This window comes from Dipodomys spectabilis, unplaced genomic scaffold (genome assembly GCF_019054845.1).
Source record: "Dipodomys spectabilis isolate Male_0828 unplaced genomic scaffold, ASM1905484v1 ptg000481l, whole genome shotgun sequence".
Lineage (NCBI taxonomy): Eukaryota > Metazoa > Chordata > Mammalia > Rodentia > Heteromyidae > Dipodomys > Dipodomys spectabilis.
This window is the reverse complement of record NW_024871158.1, coordinates 2,237,371-2,258,942: the sequence shown is the minus strand read 5'-3', so window position 1 is coordinate 2,258,942 and position 21,572 is coordinate 2,237,371.

Below are 21,572 nucleotides of genomic sequence, written 5' to 3'. Positions count from 1 at the left end.
AACCCCTCTGTACAGTGTTTTTACAATAAAAAATTACAATTGTAAAAAAAATAAATAAGAAAATGAACTTTGGTGGGGTGGGGGAGGATTGAGTGGGGGAATGGAGGGAGGCTGGGAAGGGATGGGAAGGGGAAACAAAAGAGGAGACTACAATGCTTGTTAACAAATGTACTCATTATCTTGCCCATCTAATTGTAACTCCTCTGTACAGTATTTTCACAATAAAAAATAAATAAAAAATTAAAAAAAGAGAAAGAAATGCGATCCTGCTGGGAGGGGGCAGGGGCTTCTGCAGGCGTGTTGCAGGGCTGCACATTGCCTCTGGTCCTCCTCCTAAGCCAAGGCCGCCCACGATTCGGCCACCTCAGCTGTGCTTCTTGCACCAGGACCTTAGACTCAGGGCCGCCATGGCCACTGCGCCTCCAAGTGGCTGCTCTTGGCGATGTGCATGCTGGGCCAGCTCCTTGTGCCCTGTGCTCCTTGCCAGGACCTGGGATATGACCTGGGAGGCCACCAGCTGATGAAGCTGCTTGCCCTTGTTGTGTGTGCTTGCTCTTCTGTCTGCTCTCTCTCTCTCTGCCCCCACTCCCCTCCTGGGCCTCTTTGCCAGTACCTGGTGTGCCCACCCACCTGCCCGCCCCCGTACCTCTGGCCACTGCTGCAACCACAGTGCTCCCTGGGCCCTGTCCCCTCCTCCCCTTGGCCACGCCCCCTCTTCCCCTCGGCTCCACCTCCCACCCCTGGCTGCAAGCCCAGCCCTGACTGAGCCCTAAAGCTCTCAGGCCATGGCAATTGTAACTTTACCTCAGATCATCACTTCCACCCAACACCAGTACCTACCCAGGGGATCAAATCTTCCTTCAGCCCTACCACTCGAGTAGACTCTTTTCCATCCTCCTCTACTCCACGCTCCAAGCAGGTGCACGGTGACCCTCGTGTGTGTGCGTGTGTGTGTGTGTGTGTGTGTGTGTGTGTGTGTGTGTGTGTGTGTGTGATTGTTGGGCATAACTACCTCTCAAGGACTCAGAACATATACCCTTTGAGATGACTCAGCACACAGAATACTTCAAAAAACAGCACAAAACACCCATGTGTAAAGGTCTCAGCACACAGCTACCTTTGAAGGACTCAGCATAGGAGGGAGTTCATAGCCCACAGTGTAAAGGACTCAGTGAATGGTACGCTTTGAAAAACTCAGCACGTAGCACTCTTTCCCAGGGAATCAATACATACCAACCTGTGTGAAGACCACACAGCCGCCCTTGAAGGGTTGAGTACATAGCACATTGTAACATTCAGTGCACAGTATTCTTCGAAAAACTCAGCACACAGCACAATTTTGAAGGACTCAGTACATACCACCCTGTGGAAGGACTCGGCACATATCATACTGCCAAAGGACTCAGCACACAACACCATCTGAAGGACAGTACAGAGCACCCTGTGTAAAGGATTCGGTACACAGCACTTGGAAAATTCACCTCATCCCTCTCTCCTCAAGGGCTCAGCACATACCAGCACCCTTTGGGATGAATTAGCACACTGCACCTTTTGAAGGACTCAGCATACAGTACATTATATAATGGACTCAGAACACAGCACCCTTTGAAAAACCCAACATGGCCCACTCTTTTCAGGGACTCAGCACATAGCATCCTTTGTGATGACTCAGCAAACAGCACATTTTTGAGGACTCAGCACAAAACCCCCATGTGGGAAGGCACCAGCAAACGGCACCCTTGGAAGGACTCAGAATGTAGATCTATGTCAAATGTTCAGCTGTCATTAGAATTAGGGTGCTTTCTTCAGTATCACCATTCTTCCAAAATAGATCACAAATCCTACTAGTTTACTTTAGCCAACCTGTGTTTTATGGGGGATGGTAAGCTGGAGGTCTTGAACTCAAAGCTTGGGGGCGCTATCCCTGAGCTCTTTGGGTCAATGCTAGAGTTCTAACACTTTGAGCCACAGCTCCAATTTTAATTTTTTGAGTTGTTCTTTGACAAGTCTTATGGTAATCAGGAAGGCCAAGTTGGGGTGTCCCTGGGCAAACGCTCTCAGCTCAGCCTGGAACTGATCTCTCCCTTCCTTCGGTCCCTGGGAGCCGGGACTCCTGGAGCTCTCTTGGCCTAAGGTGGGGACACACCTGCTTTGGCATCAGCCCTCAGAGTGAGCAAAAGTCAGCTTGGCCCTGGTCACTTCCCGAAATTGAACTCTAGAGGACGATGGCACAGGGTGGCATGTCCCGCATGTGGCCACCAGGCGGCAGGAGTCGCCCACAATAGGGATTGTATCTGTGAATTGCTTTTACTCTTGCTTCCCTAGAGACCCCATCAGCCACCCTGGATGGACAGGAAAGTCGTTGAGACTCTTACCTACAATTAACCATCGAAAAGCAAGTGGGGCTGTGACTCAAGTGGCAAAGCACTAGCCTTAAGCAAGAAAACTCAGGAATAGAGCCTAGGTCCTAAGTTTACACACACACACACACACACACACACACACACACACACACACACACACTCACACACACACACACACACACACACACACACACACACACACACACACCACATGCATGCAAAGTCAGAGATTTCTACACTGCAATCTTTGGGTATTCTCTATCTTTTCCCCACTAAGCCTGATGGCTGTTTGCCTACGTGTTCTATGCATACAACACCAGCTGGCATCTTTAATTTTGAGGAACAGAATGGCTAGAAGGTTAGCATTCCCCCATCCCAGCTCCTTGATTGGGTCGTGGTCTATCCAGGCCCTTTGGAGCTTCTTTTACAGACTCTCCAAGATGCTTTTAAAAGGCATCACATGCTGGGCACTAGTGACTCACACCTATCATCTTAGCTACTCAAGAAGCTGAGATTTGGAGGATCACGGTGCCAAGCTAGCCTGGGCAGGAAAGTGTGTGAGACTCTTACCTCGATGAGCCATCAGAAAACAAGAAGTGTCCCTGTGGCTCAAGTAGTAGAGTGCCAGCCTTGAGAAAAAGAGCTCAGGGACAGCACTCACGGAAAACGACAACAAGGAAAGGCATTATATTTTGGCTTTGGGATTGGCATGGGCCAAATATAATTGGAATTTTCAAGTGTGCCAAGACAAAGCAGTACATCTTTTAGGCCCATGCTCCTCCATCTTCTCTCACCCCCTGGCCTTGGCCATGCATTGGGTTAGCATGGCCCTCGCTGGATGGGAGGGCTCCGAGGAGCAAGATCCCAGAGCAATCACCCACCTCCTTCTGCCCTGCTCACCTTGCTGCTTCTGCAATAGACCTTCTTCCTGGAATCCATCCATGAGGTCATCACTGCCACCATTGTGGTGAGTGGTGGGCCCAGCCTAACTCGGGGCAGCCAGAGGTGGAAGTCAGTCTGGGACTAGGAGCTTCTATCCTATGTGTGGGCTGTGGCCAGGGCTGACCTTTATTTCATCCTGAGCCTTGCAGGGGTGGGGAGACAGTGTAGACTCCACATTGAGCCAGGTAAGATCAGAATCTAGAGGACCACTTGTGTGGGGTAGGCTGTGGAGCTCAGGGGGCCATTGTTCTTGGTACTCCTCTCTCAGGACTCCCCTCTCCCTCTCTCATCCCTCGATGGTAAAAGAGAAACTTTAAATAAGGGTGTCAAAGAGAGGGCAGTGGAGTATTTCTGTGTGAACCAGATTTGTGCTTCATATTCATCCTAGCCCCTACTTCTTATTTATCTGAGGAATGGCCTTATGGGTTTGGGGTGGGGAGAATCATCCTGGCTGAGAATGTGGCTCAGTGGTAGAGTGATCATCTAGCATGCCTGACACCCTGGGTTCGATTCCACACAGAAAAAACTGGAAGGGGAAGTGGGGCTCAACTAGTAGAGCACCAATCTTGATCACAAAGAGCTCAGGGACAGTGGCCACACACTGAGTTCAAGCTCCATGACTGGAAGAACAAATGTTTGTTGGAGACTTTTCTTCCCTTTGAAAACAAATTATTGTTTGTGATAAGCATAACATGGGTCTCTTCCCTGGCCATCAATGGGGCATTAGATGTTCCTTGAATTTGGGCCGCTTCCAGGCAGCCTCTGCCCTACCTGACCCGCAATTTACCCTTCCCATCTCACAGCACATGGAGGCCTGAGAGAAGGCCACCTGGCCACCTACTTCTGTTGGCTGCTGAGGCTTTTGAGAGTCAGTATGTCACATAGAGGTTCGTCATCCATATCAGTCTACAGAAGAAAGGAAGGGAGCACTCCTTTCCTGAGCCCATGAGCTGTGGGCAGCTCTGGATGTGGGGCATCTGACACAGGACCTGCTCTGTCGGGGAGTAATCTACAGGGTTGGGAATGCCGACCTCTCCTCTGGTAGTTTCCAAGGTGTATTGAAGTTGCAATTTTTCAAAACCTTTCTACTCCTCCCTCACTTTGCCCACCCCAGAGACTGAGGCATCTGAAGCAGTGGTAGTGGGGGGGACTCAGCCTGTGCCAGTGTCTGGAGCAGGTTGCCCACGCCTTCCCCTTTGAGGAGCAACAGCAACTCCCACAGCTCCCTTTTCTTCTCTATCTTCTCCTGGGAGAGCTAGCACATGTGCTTGGTTTTCTCCCAACAGAGCTCATCCAGGATGAACATCTGCTCTTTACACACCATGAGGGATTCCTCGAAGGTGCGAATGTGTGCCGACATCTGGCTACATGGATGGTGGAGCTCATCCGCTGGACTATGGAAGTCCACCTCATCATGCAGGTCATGGAAGAAGCAGATTTTCTTCTTGGACGCTCACGTGTCTCACTTCCCATCCCCACCCATGTTGTGGTAGCAGCTCATGGAGCAGGGGGCCTGTGGCTCCAGCTCTGTCTAGCACTGAGCTGCCAGGTGGGCCATGAGGCACCTGCAAAGGGGCCGCTGCTCCTGCAGCAGGAGTGTCCCTGTGTGGATCTCAGCCCCTAAGAGTGCTCGCAGAGCCATGTCCCTCTAGGTCTGGGGCATGTCTCCATCCTCTGTGATGGACATGTCGGGGGGAGTCTCCTCCTCACCTTTTGCTTCTCCAGGGCTCACATCTTCCCCTTCCCCAGGGAAACCAGAAAACTCAGCTGAGCCTGCAGGTGCTCCTCCTGTGGTCTGGTCACTTCCAGGCACTTGAGAGTGTCCTTCCACTTTGGGGGCACCACCTGGTCCCCCCAAGTGGTCAGGCCCTGCACTTGCTAAAGCTGCTCCAGCAGCTGGGTCTGCCTCTTCAGGTGCTGCTGCAGGGCCTACTTCTTGGAGTTTAGCCAATCATCGGAGGCAATATCCTGCTCAGAGGTGGCTCTGAGTTTCTGCAGCTGGCCCAGGGACTGCTCCTGCAGCTCTCAAGTCACTTGCTCTCTTTCTCTCAGCCACCTCTTTCCATTCCTCTATAATCTCCTCTGAGTGGTCTAGCTGTTCCCGCAGATGTTTTTTCACCTGCTGCTCTGAGTCCAGGATGCTGGCGGGCACCTCCTTCTCGCCGGTCACCTTGTGGAGAGTGTCCCACAGCAGGGCCAGCTGTTCCTCTGGCTATGGATCGCACACACATGCACATCGTGGGGTCTCAGGAATCACCTGCAGATCCTTGGCCTTCTCCTCCAGTCTCTGTAGTTGCTCCCGCTGCTCCACGTTCTGGAGAGGGAGCCTCTGGTTTTCCAGGACCTGGATGTGAAGTTGTTCCTCCAGGTTTTTCAACTCCATCTGCATGCAGTTAGTCTGGGCCTGCAACTGTCACTCGGCCTGAGATGGTCCAACCCGGGGGGGGTCTTGGCTCTGCCAGCTTCCTTCTCAGTTCCCCCAGCTTGTTCTCAAAATCCAGCACCTTCTTCACCCTTCACTCCTTCTCCTATATCTGTTGGTTCACCTGCTCAGTCAGCCTCTTTCCATGCAGATGTCTCAATGCTCTGGTTCTCCGTGAGGGTGTCTCTCTCCAGATTTGCTGAGGTTACCATCCAGCTCAGATTGTCCAGTAGTCTCTTCAGTACCTCATGCCCTGCCAGCACTTATTGGAACTTGCAGATTTTATTCTTCCTGTTGCTTTTCTGTGTCCAGAGTGCTTCCAGCTTCTCCTGAAACCCTGTGTTCACTTGCTCAAGATCAACAAAGCTTCTGGTCTTTTCCTCGAGCTGAAGTGTCGTATCATTCAGTTGTTTGAAGAACATTTTGATCTCCTTCTGTGCAGCAGTGACCACAGAAGTCGCTATCTCCAGCTCCACCACCTGGCACTCTGTGGCCTCTAGGCGGCTGGTGAGAGTTTCTTGCTCCATTTCTCTGTCATTGGTCAAATGTTTCACTTGGGCTGGGCAGATTGTAAATCGCTTTCTGCCAAAACCAACCTCTTTATGGGTGGCTTGTGGATCTCTAGCTCTGCTTTTTGGTGCTTCATGCACCTGGGCTATCTTCTCCCTCTCTTTCTCCCATCGATCCTGCAGGTCTGTCTTTTCTTGATTCAGTGGTTGGACCTTGGCACAGAGTGCCTGGTTTCTTCTTTCCTGCAGTCCAGGGCAGGCACCACGAGTTGGTAGCACCTCTGCAGATCGTTGATGGTATAGGGACTCTTGACACTCTGGACCCTGGTGGCTCTGACTGTGTCCAAAGTCAGGGGAGACCCACAGTTAGCCTCACCTTTGGCTGGACCCTCCATTGAATCACGTTCCCCAGTGGTGTTTGTCTTGGGTATCCCTCCCTTTTTTGTGTTCTTTGTTTTCTTGAATGTTGCAGGTCTGATGGGAGGATTCTTCTGCCAGTGTTCTGGCAGTAGTTTCTTTCCCGCAGCTCTCTCATGGAGTCTTTGTTTCAGAGATCTGAGTGCTATGATGTGAAGGATGGGCTGTCCACATTCACAGGTTCTGGGAAATCCTCTATTCTCCCACTAACTGAATAGAACGTCAATTTTGTACTCAACTCCAAAGTTGCCTCGAGTCTCTTGCTCACCACACAGCCACATCTACTTTCCTCAACTGCTGGTGGTGGTGTCAACCAACAGAGGGAATCCTGGTGCTGGACATCATGGAATGTGGGCGTGGTCACAATTCTTATATCCCATTGGTCAGAAAGAACCATGAAAGAATGAGGTGTGGTCAGAATCCTGTGATGCAGGCACAATGGGCAGAGTCAAGATGACATTAGCTTCCCCAGCCCCTTTCCTATGAAACTCTGTCCAATTCAGATACTTTAGTTGGATGGCTGCACATATTGTTGTGTATGTCTATTTGTTGCTAGTCATAGACCTTGAACTCAGGATCTGGGCACAGTCTATGAGCTGCTTTTTCGTAAGGCTAGCCCTCTACCACTGGAGCCACATGGCTCTACTTCTTGCTTTGTTGGCACTGAATTTAGACAGGGTCTCAAGGACTTTCCTGCCTAGGGTGACATTGACCATGATCTTCTTATCGCAGCGTTGTAACTATCAAGGAGGGCTGCTGAGAGCCACTGGTGAAAGCCTAATTACTGCTCTTGCTGATGTTCTTGGACAGACCAGTGCGTTCATTATCCTCAGGTTTAAGTGGTGGGAGCTGGAGCCCACAGTTCAAATCCTGGTTATGCCACCTCCAAATGGCAGAGATCCTAAGAAACTCATTCTTATTCATAATATTACCAATGGAATGTGAAGTATGTCATGATTGAATGGGAAATACTTGAATGATTCTCGGATAAAATTATACACTTATATTATAGTACACTGATCAATTTTAATTAATACTTTATGAAGCATTTAAACAATCACATTCATTAAATTGGGGCATAATGAAATACCTACGAATTGGGCGTCACATAGTATAGAGATGCCATTTTTCTGCCAAGACTTTCTTTAGTTAATTGGTATATCCCATTTTCTGAATGTAGCTTGGTATATAAAACTAGGATATATTATACCTGACCAGAAAATCAGTTATTCAAACAGTTTTTATCAGAAATGCTTATAGTGAAATGTATATGTAAATCCAAATTATGTATATTTGAAGACAATGCTTGGTTAGTCCTCTTCTCAAATTCTCCATTCCTTTCATGAGAATAATATACATTGTAAGGAAATGCTTAGAATGTTTTGGAGAAATAGGTTGACTTTAAACCAGTGAGTTACTCAATGCTGCATTTTGTTTACTTTATATCCAGGAAAGATAAATTCTTACTTTATCATTTTCCTTAGGCTTTATACTCAGATTTTATCTCTGATGAGTGACAAAGATATAAACATTTTTTTAACAGTGGCTAAATTTAAGCTGAGGAATCTAGGTACAATGGTACTCATGCAGGTAGGCCTCATCAGTCATGAGACCATGATATCAAAATGTTAACCAATGCTTACTGGTGTCATGCTTATGAGATTTTGTGTATAATAAACGGTGTTTATTAGCAATTTTTGTAATTAACATCATTTCATGGGTTAGGAGCTGAAGTGAGACTATTCATACATCATGTTACACAATGATTTAAAAATGCAAGCTAAAGGAAATAATTTATGAAAAAAATATCAAGATTTACAATAAGTACAGTATCAGTATGACTGATTTTTCTTTTACCCCAGTTGCAATATGGCTTACAGGATGACATTTCTGGTTATATGTTTAATTAGGTCCTGATATTTCGCTGGAGAAGTTATGTTCTTTCATTTATTCATTGATCAGATCAAAAAGGAAATGAATTCCATGCGAGAGTCAACATCCATAATAATGTTACAGATGTACCCTGCTACTTTGCAAATGTTTCAAATCAGCTGGAGTAACCTGGGTCCTTTTTTGGATCTAACTAAATAGGTATGCAATTTTGTCAGTACGAGAAAGATTTTGAGCACCATTTATTAAAGTATAATTTTCCAGGAACTACTTCTTTCTTTCCATGAGATTTTTAATTTCATTTATATCATGTGTTGATGTTTTTCTTTAGATAAGCCACATTCAGTCTTCTACAAAGTGTAATTTGGAATATTTTAAAACTATGTACACTCATGTACACTGCTCAGATTCTTTAATTTGCATATTTTTCATGTTAAATCAGTAGGGATTAGTTCTCAATATGGATACTATTGGACTTATTCATTGCATTTCTGGGGGTTTTTTTTGGGGGGGTCCAGTCTTGGGTCCTGAACTCTGGGCCTGGGCGCTGTCCCTCAGCTCTTCAGCTCAAGGCTAGCACTCTACCACTTGAGCCACAGAACCACTTCTATCTTTCTTTGCTTATGTGGTACTGAGGAATCGAACCCAGGGCCTTATGCATGCAAGGCAAGCACTCTACCACCGAGCCACCTTCCCAGCCCTCATTTCTGTATTTTTTAAGTATGTCATGATTTTGTTATTTCATTCTTTTAAATATGTGCAGATCTCACTCCGCATATAGCCACATTTGTTTTAAACCATTTGATACATTCAAGGGATTTGCTATGGTTTATCCAGATGAAGTTAATTACAAATTAACAACCGTATTTCTGAGACACAGTTATCTTTATGGCTCTACTCCAAGTTAACATGTATTTGAGGTGTTTGTGCTAAAAAAAATTTGTCACAACAAGTTTCTGTTCTTGGGGGGTTCTAATTTTTGGTTGTTTTTCCAGTTGTGCTGACATCAACATATGTGTGAATTTTATTTCAATTGTTTTGTTTCTATATTTTATTTCATATAACAAAAAGTACAAAAAAAAAAGAATCAGTGATTTAGAACTTTTCCAAATAGAATTCTAAGAGAGACACTTGAAATTTTGTGACAACTGGGAATGGGCAAGTGTACATAGTGGAGAGGGTAGTAGAATAACAGAGACATTGTCTGACATGATTTGAATTCTTCCTCCTCTTGCTCACTATTTCCGATATTCTTACTTCAAAGTCTTTAGTGGAAAGAAAATAATTTTTTCTGTATGAACTCAATTTTTGGTTCAACTGGGACACACTACATATTCATATTTCATTTTAACTCAAAATCTTCTTTCCTTTGTTTAAAAACACAGATATGAATTTATAATGCTAAAATAACATCTACTAATTTATATGAAATGGTCCAAACTATTCTCACTTCACATTATATGTAACATAGATTGTAATATTAATAGTGAGTAACACAATATGTAATAATTGACTTTGGGGAAAGTCAATTACAGTGGATTTTTGTGAGATACCGAGTAATAGCAAAACTTGTATTTGATTCTACTAAAAAATTCACAGATATATCTAAAAATAACTCATAGTTACAAACTAATGCTGAAAAAGTAAGATTGTTTATTGGAAAAAGCCAGAAGTTTCAAGAAACTTGCTTTTTTAAAATTGTTTTGGATCTGGGCTTTAGTGGCTCATGCCTGTAATCCTAGATACCCAAAAGTCTTAGATCTCAGGATAGTGGTTCAAAGCCAACCTGGGCAGAAAAGTCTGTGAGACTCTATATCCAAAATATCTCTTGAAAACTAGAAACAGCACTGTTGCTCAAGTGGTACAGTGGTATCCCTGGGCTGAAGAGGTGAGGAAGAGTGCCTCACAACGCCAAAAATATATTGGCATGGATTTTCATTTTATTATTTCATGATTTTTTATTGTGAAAATATATACTGAGGGTGTACAATTTCATGAACAAAAAAATGAGTACATTTCTTATCAAGCATTGTTGACTCCTCCTTTGTTTCCCCTTCCCAATCCTTCCCATCCTCCGTTCTGTACGCCCCTTGCCCTCCCATGCAAAAGTTGTAAAGTTCATTTTTTACATAACGTCTTGTACATGTCTTTGTTTCAATGGGTCCACCTGTATCCCAATTTGTTTTGCCCTTCCCCTCCCCAAATTAAACCAACATCAAATACAGTGAAAACAGGGGTTATATCATTGGGGAGTGACATACAAAGCAATAAAGAAATCATCTTATAAATATGCTAGAAGCAATAGCAAGAAAGAAAAACCATTTGAGTCCTTGTCTTGGGGTTCATTTCACCTAACATCGACTTGTCTGACGGTTTCTGTTTATCTCAGACATATACTAGTTATTGCAGATAAGGAAATCATGGGACCTATGTTTCTTTGGGCCTGGCTTACTTCACTTAATATAATTTTTTCCAAAGCTTTCCATTTCCTAACAAATGGGGCAATGTCTTTCTTTCTGATAGAGGCATAGAATTCCATTGTGTATATATACCACATTTTCTTGATCCATTCATCTACTTAGAGGCATTTCAAACATGGCGCTTCTTTGATTAAGTTCATTCTAAGGTATTTTATGATTTATGGGGCTATTATAAATAGAGGATCTTTCCTGATTTCAGCCACACTTTTCTCATTGTTGGCATACAGAAAATTCATTGATTTTTTGAGGGTTAATTTTATACTCTGCTACTTTGCCAAAGTTTTGAATCAGCTTGAAGGATTTGGGAAGGGAGTCCGTGGGATTCTTTAAATACAGATCATGTCATCTGCAAAGATGGACAGTTTTACATTATCTTTCCCTATTTGGATCACGTTTATGTTTGCATCTTGACTTATTTCTGTAGGTAGGGATTCTAATACTAAATTGAAGAGCAGTGTAGAAGTGGACATCCTTGTCTCGTTCCTGAGTTAAGAGGAAATGGCTTTAGTTTTTCAAAATTAAGTATAATGCTGGCTGTAGGTTTGTCATGTACAGCCTTTATTGTATTGAGGAATATTCCATGGATTCCTAATTTTCCAGAACCTTCATCATAAAGGGGTGTTGGATCTTGTCAAATGTTTTTTCTGCATCTATTGAAATAACCATGTGGTTCTTATCCTTGCTTTTGTTGATGTGATGAATTATATTAATTTGCAAATATTTTTAAGGGTATTTTATTTTATTTTATTGTAAAGATGCTGTACAGAGGGGTTACAGTTACATGAGTAAGGCAATGAGTACATTACTTGTTGACCATTGTTGCCCTTTCCCTTTCTTGGTGTTGTCCCACTATCCTTTCCCTCCTCCACTTCCCACACTCCTCCCCCCCTCCATCCTCCATTTCACCTGAAGTTGTAAAGTTAGTTTCCAATATACTGTCCTGTGGGTATCCTTGTTGGAATGGGTCATCCTGTGTCTTTGTTTCAGCATTTTGTTTTTCTCATTCCCCTCCCTAGAGTAGACAAATATATGTACAAGATACAGGGTACCAAAATCAAGTACAATGACAAGAGAGGATATGCCATAGGGGAAAGAACATAAAAAGGAAACAACAATAACACCAAAAAATAAAACCACATGGTACATTTAAAACCATAACAATAAAGGAAGACCTCTTGTGTCCATATCCTGCAGTTCCTTTCACTTAGCATCATCTTATATGGTCATATGTTCATGGCTTTTGAGCTTCTCAGTTCATCTGATAAGATTATCCTAGATGTATACTAATTATTGAGAATAAAGGAAACCATGGGACCTAAATTTCTTTGAGACTGGGTTACTTCACTTAATCTGATTTGCAAATATTTAATCAGCTTTGCATCCCTGAAATAAATCCTGTTTGATTATTGTGAATGATTTTTTTGGAGAAATTTTTGAAGTCGATTGGGCAAAATTTTATTGAGAAGTTTTGCATCAGTGTTCATCAAAGAAATGGATATATTGTTCTCTTTCTTTGATGAGTCCCTGCCTGGCTTTGGGATGAGGGTTATGATGGCTTCATGGAATGAACTCAGTAGTGAACTTTCTCTTTCAATTTCATTGAAGACTTGGAGGAGTATTAGTGTGAGCTCTGTTTCAAAGGCCTTGTATAATTCCATTGTAACACCATCTGGTCCTGGGATATTCTTAGATAAGAGATCTCTTATTGCTGTTTCTATTTCTATGCTTGATATGGTCATGTTAAGTTGATTTAACTCATCTTGGTTGAGTTTCGGTATGTCAATATTTGCTAGGAAAAGGTCTATTTTTGCAAAGTTCTCAAACTTATTAGCATAAATATTTGAGAAGTATTCCTTTAATATTGTGAATCTTGGTTGTTTCTATGATGATGTTTCCATTCTCATCTCTGAATTTATATGGGTGTGTTCTCTTCTTTTTCTGATAAGATTTGCTAAGCATCTGTCAATTTTAATTTTTTCAAAGAATCAACTCTTTGTTTTGTTGATTCTTTTTATGCTATTTTCTGATTCTAATTCTAATTTACTTCCGATTTAATTTTAATGATTTCTTTCCATCTATGGAATGGGGTTCATCTTGCTGTTCTTTTTCAAAGGGATTCAGATGTCTTATTAAATTGTTTGTTTCAGATCTATCTAATTTGTTGATGTAGTAACTCAGAGCTATAAACTTGCCTCTGAGTACTGCCTTTGCTATGTCCCAGATGAGCTGGTAATTTGTGGGTTCATTTTTGTTGAATATCATGAACATTTGCATTTCCTTCCTAATCTCTTCCATGACCCACTGGTGCTTATACAGTGTGTTGTTCAGCCTCAATATGTTACAGGACTTTCTTTATTGGCTTTTGGTGTTTAGTTCTAATTTTATTCCCTTGGATGCTGTTTCTTGGCCTTTACTGTGGTCTTGTTGGTTTTCTACGTTTAAGACATCTTTAAGTATATTTTGTAGGGCTGGTTTGGTGGAGATACATTTTTTCAATTTTTCTTTGCTATGGAAGGTTTTTATTTGACCTTCGGTTATGAAGTAGAGTTTAGCTGGGTATAGTATTCTTGGTTGATCCTTGTTTGTCTTTAGGTCATGGCATACATCATTCCAGGCTCTTCTTGCTTTAATCGTCTTTGCTGAGAAATCTGAGGTGATTCTAATTGGTTTCCCTTTATAGGTGATTGATCTTTTCTCCTTGACTTAAGGATATTTTCCTTGGTCTGAATTGATCCTGAGTGGATTATAATGTGATGGTGGGATATCTTGTGCTGGCCTGGTCTATTTGGAGATCTAAAATCTTCTTGTATCTGAATAGGCCTATCTTTTTGCATGTTTGGGAAGTTCTCTGCTAGGATCCTGTTAAACAAATTTCCTAGACCATTAAATTCTGTCTCTAGGTGCTCCTCTACACCCATTATCCTCAGATTAGTCTTCTGATGGTGTCTTCCAAGTGTTGAATAGATCTATCATATTTCTTCGATTTGTCCTGGATGGTTGTATGTTCTTTCTCTATAATATCTAGGCTGTCTTCAATCTCCGAGATTCGATCTTCTGCATGGTCTAACCTGCTGTCAAGACTTTCTACTTTGTTTTTTATCTCTTTTCCTTCTATTTGGTCAGCTTTGATGGCTTCAAATTCTATGTTGGAGCTTTGTTTTAGATCTTGTGGGAACTTCTTTACTTCCTTAATTTGTTGTTCAGTGTTTATTCTCAGATCACTTAGTTGATTGCTTATGGTTTCCTTGGAATCCCATTCCATTTGTTGGGTTCCAGTCAGCATTCCCTTTGTCGACACCCTAACTTCTTTCAGCTTTCTGTTTATGGATTCCATGAATGCCTCTATTGATCTTTGTCTATTCTCATCCCACTCTCACTATTCCTATGTTACTCTTTGATTGGCTTCCTCACATTCATGCAATTCCTGTAATTGTCTATGACTGTTCTCAGCCTGCTCACACATTATCTGTATTTCTCTTTGACTATTCTAAACCTGCTCATGCAATTCCTGTATTAATGTTTAAGTAGCTTCCTAATGCTCACAGGATTCCTGTATTAATTTTTGGTTTGCCTCCTCGCACTCCCTATCATGCTCACACTAATTCCTTTGCAAGTTCTCAATAATTTCATTCACCATGTTAACCAGTAGTGTTTGTAGAGCTTTATGGGAACTCTCCTCTGGATTATTCATTAACTATTCTGTCACCTGATTATCATGAGTGGGAGTTCGGATACCTGGAATTGCCAGTTTTTTAGTGCTTTTCCGGCTTGTTTTGCCCATTTAGTATGAAAGTAACACCAATTTTTTTCCAGAACACTATTTTAAGGCAAGCATCAACCAGAGTCCTGTAGTTGCACAATCATAATAGCTGCAGATACAATCTATTTCAACAGATACAATCTATTCAACATCAAAAAACCATGGATTAATGGGTTAAGAATAGCAAAGAAGGATTTGGCAAAGCAGAAATTATTAGCTCTAGGAAGAAATGTGGGGAAAACTAGGACTAGAGGGATTTAGAGAGGTAAAAGGAGAGTAAATTTAACTAAGTCCTAATCTCTGAGAGAGAAATGCATTGGACAGAATGATCGGAGGCAGGTTAGAAAAAAAATTTAAAAAATGGAAAAACAAAAATTTTAATTTAAGAAGTGAAACACTTAAAAATTATGTAAGTTTAATGAAATGATATTGAGAAAATAAAAGGATAGGATGAGAGGAGCCGAGGAATAGAAAGGAAACATGAAAACTAAAAAATAAAAATTTTAAAATTAGTTACTTGAAAATTATAACACTACTATTAAAGAAGTTAAGCTTAAGACATTGTGAATTGAGTAATAAATTTCTAGAATTAGTATGTATACAATGGGGGATAAGGTCTAATAATTGATGACAGGTATATATCTGGGGATGTGCAGAACAGCAATTAAGTCATGCAAAAAGAAATGAAAGAGAGAAAAAATGGAAACAATTAAAAGGACCAAAAGATCAGATGAGATTATACATACACATACACACACACACACACACACACACACACACACACACACACACAACCAAAAATAAACTATGAGGAAAAAAAGATTAACGGAAAACACTTAAAAATAAAAATTTAAAAGAAGTTTCAAAAAAGTTTATTTTTTTTGGGAGGGGGATGGGAAGACCCTGTATCTCCCCTGTGTCCATAACCATTCTCTTGGTGGAGTCTTTGGTCTTCTTGTAGTGTTTGGTTTTCCTATGGCTTGATTGGTTTCTTAAATCAGTTTGGGCAGGCAGAAAAATGCTCTGTGTTAGGCAGGATTTTATGATACTCGACCCAGGCTACTTCATTGGGAGGAAGATCTGCTTTGAGTATCACAAAAGAGACAGATGGCTGTTTCTTCTAGTTTGGAGATGCTGTGATGGGGCTATGTTCTGGGTAGGGTTGAGGCCTTGCAGCAAACAGTAGTTTTCTCTGTGGGGCTAACTCCTGAGAAACAGTGCCCAGCTTGGAGCCATTCTCAGGATTTATGTTTACTGAATTTCAATATTTTGTCTGGGCTGCTGTAGGGAGGGGCAGACTCTGGCTGTGTTCAACTGGTGAATAAAGTCAGTCCTCCAAGGGGCGAGCCACCTTTGCCTAGGATGGGTGACTTTCCCCTGGGTGGAACTGATCCTGGCAGGTCACTTCCTGTGCCCTTCAAAATATCTCTTTGTTTTCTTCCAAGTCCTGAGTTGGAGCTAGCTGCTCAACCAGACCTTTGTCAATATCAAAGATGAAGATATCCAATGGTGGTGGGAGGGAGGGAGGGCCTTCCCGCCTCTGCTTCCTGAGAAGGAGTAAGAATGTCAGGGTTCTACTCACACCAGAGTCTTGTTTCCTGGGCCCTCTCTGGTCTGTGATCTGCAGGATGAAGATATCTGCTCCTTTTCAGCTCTTGCTGGTGTTGAATAGAATCCACTCATCTGCTGTTTCTGGCACCTTTGACCTGGACTCTCTCTGATGTAGGTATGGTGGCTACGGCCGCTGCTGCGTCTGCCACAGTCGCTGCAGCCATGGCAACTGGCAAATGCTCAGATCTGTCTCCATTCCTGGATTTTCCCTCTCTGGCCAAACTCTCTGTAATGCAATGGGACACTTGTTGTGATTTTCTAGCCTAGGACTGTTCACTGGAACACTAAAACTTCTTTCTATGTGAAAGCTTGTTTAGCCTCCAGCTTCTCCTGTGCCATTTTCCTCTGAACTCCCTTAAAACATTATTATGACATGATATTGTGACATCACATTGACATTGTGATGTCAATGTGCCATTTTGTTTTTACAAACCTATTATGACATCACATGTTAGAAATTTCATGGGTTTTAGGACTTCTAGCTCCTTCTTGAATTCTTATCCTCATTGTAAACTAGTAGCAATTGAAATCAGACATGTGGTTGTAATATTACAAAATCGTAGTGACATCACAATTCCATGGGTGACCTCATTACCGCCGTGATATCACAAACCTATTGTATCATCACATTGCCATTGTGACATTTCAATCCCTTATGGTCTCTTAGCACCTTTGAAAAAGTTTATGGCCTTTGTGACATCAAAGGTAAGCTGTTTACCCATTGTGGTCTAAAAATTGAGATCAGTTATACCATTGTAATATTACAAACCCTTGGAGACAAGATCACTAGTGTGACATCATTAGCCAGTCCTCTCCTCATAGCTTTGACATAATGCTCTTTTGATACATTGGTCCTTTGTAATCTCATAATCTGTTTTTGACTTCATATTTCAGGTATGACATGTGATATTAGAAATGCACTCTGATATCATGAAAACTGTGTCATCACTCTGTCAGATATCATGAGCATTGTGTCACATTGTGATAACACATAGCTGTTCGGAGTTCATCATGTTTGGGCCAATGCATGACTTTGTAGATATCACAATCCCATTCTGAATTCATATTTTCATTGGGAGTTAATGAAAATTGAAGTCCAGCATGCCATTGTGACATCATCAACGCATTGTGACAACATAAACCTATTGCGACCTCACACCATTATGGCATCACCAAATAACTATGACATCAAAATATTATTATGTCTTGAGATTGTGACATCATGAGACTATTAACTTGTAAACTTGTATACTTATGATGCATAAAACAGAAGACAATGCAATGAGGCACATTGATGATAACTTTATTTACACTAGAAATGGGCCTACATTTACCTTGTCCTGGGCTGTATACTCAGTGACAAGCCAGCTCCAACCACCAAATCTCAGACTTCCAATGGGCAGCCCGGAACATAGTTAATTGGTCTGCAAACCACCAACCCCCCAAATTATCATCTCCAAAGCTCCAAACTTCAATAGGTAAGGCTTTTTCCTTTTTCTTTACTCCCTCCTTCTTTATAGACCTTTCCTTCATTTCCCTTTTCGCCTTCCATCACTTCATCTTCTCTTTAGGCTTCTCCACTATCCACAGGCCTACACTTCTCTGGCCTGGGGGCCAATTGGTACCCTTCCCCTCCTCTCCCTCAAATTCCTCTTCTCCCAGGACTTTCCGCTCCTGCTGTCTCACCACTTGCTTCCTTCCAGGTCTTCCCTTGATTTTCTCCAATTCCATTGCTCTGACCATGCAGCCTATATATAGGTAGAACCCCTCCATCACTCCAGTGGATCTCCTGTCTAACAGTTTTCAACCATCACTTCACTGTCCATTCCCCAATCACTTCTTCACAGCTCATCATATGAGGATGACATCCTTCCCCCTCCAGCCGCATGCCCTGCCCCCTTTCGTTGCATGCCCCATGCACTCCAGTGGGCCAGGACATTGGGCCACATTAATTAGTAGGCCCTGCTAATTTTTAGGGCACTGATGCTTTATATATCCCCCACTGGTTTTCATGTCCAATCAAATCCTTGATTTCTTCTTACCAAATCCTAAAAATTCGAACAGGCTTAATATGTAACTTTAATAGACAAGAAGTAAATTATAGAAACACACTAGTTAGCACTAATTAACACTTAGTAAGTCTTATCTTTAAGGGATCCTCTGAGTGTCTCTGAACAGTCCATCTTGCAGCATTCTCTGTATATAGGTCCACTGCCTGTTTCACTTGAGGGTGATGGATCCAATGCTGTTTTCCTGCTAATTTAATAGCCGACAGTAAAGTTAGCACCACTAAGTAAGGTCCTTGCCACTTTGGTTCCAATTCAGGACCATGATGCATTTTTATGCATACCAGCTTTCCAGGCAAGAAAGAGTGGATGAAGTTTTGTTTTTTCTTTTTTAAACTCCATTTTTTAGTTCATTCCACTTACTTGAGGTCTAGCTTTTGAATGTATTGCTGAAGTGAGACTTGCTATAGAATAAACTACATTACTTACCCCAAAGAAATTTTCCTTCCAAGTGGATTTAATTTCTTATTTTGTATTTGAACTTTTTATTGTCACCCTAATGTTTATTTATTTTTAAACACTTTTTATTATTATTATCTTTAAGTAGTTATACAAAGAAGTTCCCATTCTACGAAACAGTACCTGAATACAAGTTGTCTGACAACATTGTCACCCATCCCTCATAACCCTTCCATTCTCACACATTTTTTGGTAAAAATTGAGATAGGTGATTACATATATTTCACATATTTCACAATATTGTGCAATTGTGATACTTAGTTAAAGTCACAAACACATTTTAACCTTGACAAGGCAAATTATCGTTATCATGGTATAAAATTTGTTAATTCTATGAGCTTTGACAATTAAAATTATTTTCCCCACCTCAGGTACTGTTTACATTTTTTTCCTTTTGTTTAGTGTAGGCTATTCCCTCTTTCCCTCTCATTCCTCCCTTCCCATCACTGTGTTTAGGTTGCTTAGTTATTTTTCTTCTATGTCGGGTGCAGCTGATGGACCCCTTTGTTGTATGTTGTTCCATTTCCCGCTTATTCTGTTCCTCCTCCTGGCTTCCCTCTATTGCGTGCACATTTCTACCATCTACATGGTCAAGAACATGGAGTCATTAATGGTGATACAACAAATTGAGTGGCTGTCCTTTGTTTCTTGAGTCCTGTTTATTTTGTCATATCTTCTTGCACTTTGGCTTTAGCATCCACATATCAGGTAGACCCTGTGCCGTTTGTCTCTTTGTTCTTGGCTTACCTCACTGAAATAATTTGGTCTAGTTCCAACCATTTCCCTGCAAATGCCATCATTTTGTCCTTTCTAATGGTTGCATAGTATTCCATTGTATATAGGTACCACAATTTTTGGATCCACTCATCAGTAGTGGCTCATCTGGGTTCTTTCCAAATTTTGGCTATTGTGAACAGTGCTGCAATAATCATAGAGGTGTGTGTGTCTTTGTATAGTGGTTCCTCTTGTTCAGAGTAGATGCCTAGAAGTGGTATGGCCAGTTCATTGGAGAGGTTGATATTTAGCTTTCTGAGGTAGCTCCAGACTGCTTTCCAAAATGGTTGTATTAGTATACATTCCCACCAGCAAAGTAATGTTTCTCTTTCTTTGCATCCCTTTCAGCATTCGTCATTGGCTGAATTTAGGATGTGGACCATTCTGACTGTGATAAGGTGGTATCTCAGAGTTGTTTTTATTTGCATTTTCTTTACAGCCATGTGTTTCTTTACCATTTTTATCTCTTCTTCTTTGAAGTCTCTCTTTAGCTCCCTTGACCATTTCAAGATTGGTTTGATAGGTTTGTGAAGGGTTAGTTTCTTGAGTTCACCATATATAATGGATATTAGATACTTTTCTGATATATTGCTGGTAAATATTTTTCCCAATTATTTAGCTTTCTTTCTAGTTTTATTTCTATACTTTATCTGTGTAGAAAGTTTTTATTTTAAGTTAGTCCCATTTATCGAGTCATTCTCCAATTTGTTGTGACCCTGGGAATCTGTTCTGAAAGTTCCTGCCTGTGCCTGTAAGTTCAAGTGTCTCGCATAATCAGTCCTGCAGTAGTTTCAGTGTTTCCGGTTTGATGTTAAGGTCTTTAATCCAATTTGAGTTGATGTTAGTGCATGGTGATAGGCTAGGGTTCACTTTTACTTTTCTGCATGTGGCCAGTTTCCCAACACCAGTAGTTGAAGAGGTTATATTTCTTCCTCTGTATGTCTTTGGCTCCTTTGTCAAATATCAATTGACTGTACATATGCAGCTGTATTTGTGGGTCCTCTAACCTGTCTCATTCATTTTCGTGTCTCTTTTTGTGCCAGTACCAAGCTGTCTTTGTTATTATGGCTTTATATAGGGCTTGAAGTCCTGTATCATGATCCCTCCTGCATTTTCTTTTGCCTAAAATTGTTTTGGCTATGCTAGGTCTTTTGATGTTCCATATGAATTTCTGGACTATTTTCTCTATTTCAGTAAACTAGGATATTGGAATTTTAATGGGAGTTGCATTGAATGTCTTTATTAATTTTGGCAGTTTGGCCATTTTCACCGTAATAATTCTGCCTATCTGGAAACATGGGAAGTCTTTAAATTTCCTGATATCTTCTATGATTCCTTTAATTAGGCTTTTATAATTTTCATGAAATAGACCCATTACATCTTTGGTTAGGTTAATTCCTACATACTTTTTTGGGGGTTATTGCTAATGGGTTTGTTTCCTTGATTTCCCTTTCTGCTTGTACATTGTTGCTATGCAAAAAGGTGATTGATTTTTGTTGGTTAATTTTTTATCCTACTAAGTTTGAGATGGAGCTGTAGGGATCGTTAATTTACAAAATAATGCCATCTGCAAAAAGAGATAGTTTATCATCTTCCTCTCCTATGTGGATCCCTTTAATGTGTTTTTCTTGCCTTATTGCTCTGGCTAAGAATTCCAGAACTATATTGAAGAGGAGTGGAGTGAGTGGGCATCCTTGCCTTGTTCCTGTTTTTAGGGGAATTGGTTGTAGTTTTTCCCTATTAAGTATAAAATTGGCCTTTGATCTGCCATGTAAGTCTTTTGTTGTCTTATGAAATGTTCCTTCTATTCCTATTTTATTCCAGAGCATTTAACATGAATGAGTGCTGAATTTTATCAAAAACCCTTTCCGCATCAATG